Consider the following 2,914-nt stretch of genomic DNA (forward strand, 5'->3'; position numbering starts at 1 on the left):
TTTCCTAGGGGCATTGTCAAATTGACAACAAACTCTTTTAAGTGTGGTACCTGAATTTACAAACTCATCAAAGAAAGAGTTCATGCTTTCGCTTCGATGAATGGTACTCATACCAATCCAAAATACATCCTTCAAATAAACTGGTATCCAAAATAGACGCTTCTCATACAATCAACCATGTATTGTCATGAAGGTTGTATGCATCCAGCAGGCTTTCCCAACTCTCCTCAAATTCAACACATGTTTGAGAATCATACACACACACCAGAATAGAGGATTTTATACCACAATTGTACAAAGAATGTGAGCCAAGCTTTTCTCTGAGTTTTTTTCAATAGTGCCATAGACGGTATCTATATCTAGTTTATGAGAGACAATTGCAATTACATTTTTCATTGCACAATCTTGATCTGTTATGATTACAACTAGGGCTCGGTCATCCATACAATTTAACCACGCCTGAAACAACCATACAAACATTTCTGTATCTTTACTAGATATCAACCCTGCGCCTAGAAGTATGGATTGACCATGATGATTTACATCGACAAATGGTGAAAATGGCATCCCATACTTATTAGTCAAATAAGTCGTATCAAATATTATGACATCCCCAAAGTATAGATACGATGCCTTACTTCATATATCAGTCCAAAATACATTTCTTAATCTATTTTCCTCATCCAAATCCATAGTGGCGTGAAAATCACGAACCATATCACGCATCCTCACAAGATATTCCAAGAGTGTCACACCACCTCCTTTGCCAAGGCGAAGGTGTCTTGCATTATCAATGAAATTTCAGCAGTCCTTTTTTGTGAACTCAAGGTTCTCAAAGCCTCTCGCTTCAACAATAAATGCATTAAAACTCTTATTCATCCTTATCTCAGCTCTATCATTCAATTATTGCTTCCATTTAGCAAGTGAGTCTATTTTTCGATGGCATCTAAAGTATCTAGATTTGTGTGGGCTTAATCCATGATTGTGGGCAAATTCTATAGTAGTGAAACACCACTCACCATTAATAAATAGGGCATTGATTTTCACTTTACATTCTGTCTTTGTTGTGAGACGTGCCTTCGATACATTACTACCGCTACTTGTATGCTTTCCACCCCTTGAACAACCAAGTGTGATATATTTCACTTTCCCATTTGACTCTCGTTTAGTCCTTTGTGTCCTTGCCCCAAATCCCTCTTGCTTTGCACAATGCTTGTAATATGTACTTTCATTTTCATCCTTAAAAGTCATCCCAAATAAGGGTTCGTCAACAAGTGCAGGTTCAAGATTTCTCGCACTACTATCCTCATCAATACCCCTCTCAACATCCATCTCACAATCTTCTTATGACATTTCATAGCAAGCATATATAATTAAACAACCAAAAATTCAATAAGGAATTTTTAAAATCTGAAATCTTACAATTGACTCACCAATTTGAATAATGCAATCCACTTGTTCAATATTATGCTCGCTTGAGTGGAAACTTGTACCTTCTTTACTTGCAGGGAGCTACTTCTTCACACTCTAATTAATTGTTTGTGAAGTATTGTCATGCCTACTTTTAGCAAATTCCTCGACTTTTCTCGATTTATCCATGCTACATGAGCCAAATGGTTGGATAACTAGAGGCTACAAAGTGGTTAAAAGCTAATAAGTTAATTAAATTTAATGAACCCATGAAATAAATTTGAAATTTGATTAATAATATTACGTATAATAAATTAGAATGTATTATATTCACCTAGCAGCCCCATGTATAGGGGTAACAAGTTGAATGAGCATTGATGCTTGAAGATGGAGCATTATGATTTGTAGTAGCACATGGGCTTGGAGGCGGAGCATAAGGATTTGGTTGCATGTACAAATTTTGATTAGCGTATGGAGTTGGACAATATGGATTTGCAGGATAGAAACTTGGTGCAAGATATGGATTTGGATGGACATTCGAGATTGGAGGAGCATATAGAGATTATAGGCCAACAACGGATGTTCTTGACATGGCATCATAAAAGCCTAGATAAGGGAAAAAACAAAAACAAAAACAAAACCAATAGCATTAGTTTCAATTTGCCAATAATAACAAAACAAGGTTGACCAAAAAAATCTATAAACAAAGCCATAACCTTCATAGAGTTTGAACAAACTGTCAAGGATATGTTTGGCGGGTCATTATAACCTTGTGCCTTAGCTTCCTCTTTGCCCATCGAGCTTCAGGCTAAAAAAATTCATGCACTACTATTGTCATTTATTTCATACAATCGGAGAACTAACAAGATAAAAATAAATATGGTATCTATAATCTACCAATCACCCCAACCTCCCACTCTCCAAGATAAAAATAAAAAAAATAATAATAAAAAAAAAAGATAATTATTGCAATATTTAGTGGGATGCATGCAATTCTCTCATATGCATCATGTGTACCTAGATTGCACCTTTTGCACTTTTTCATGAAATTTGTTTCTTATATATATATATATATATATATATAGAGAGAGAGAGAGAGAGAGAGAGAGAGCTTTTATGCACAAACTTCTCCCAGTTCCATGTTCATTTCGTGTCAATTGATAGTGTCTCTTCTGTACTTTTTTAAGATTAGTGGGTGTAGATGGACTTTGTGAAAATTTATGTATGCATTAAGTAATCATCTAATCAAGTTTTTGAAGCTGGGGAGTTGTATGTCCCTATCCATTAAATTGCTAATTTGGGAGCAACATAATCAATTTTTGGGATCTGACTCAAAGGGAAAAAAGGAATCAATGTAAGAAACAATGCCTCTCTGCAAGAACTTGTCAACAACCTATACAACTATCTGGCATTATAATTTACAAAATTAAATAGCAAATCCTTTTTTGTAATGTTGGAACTTTTGAAATTAAAGGTTACTTAAGTATCCTTTTGTGATTTTCCT

This window comes from Juglans microcarpa x Juglans regia, chromosome 8D (assembly GCF_004785595.1).
Source record: "Juglans microcarpa x Juglans regia isolate MS1-56 chromosome 8D, Jm3101_v1.0, whole genome shotgun sequence".
Taxonomy (NCBI): domain Eukaryota; kingdom Viridiplantae; phylum Streptophyta; class Magnoliopsida; order Fagales; family Juglandaceae; genus Juglans; species Juglans microcarpa x Juglans regia.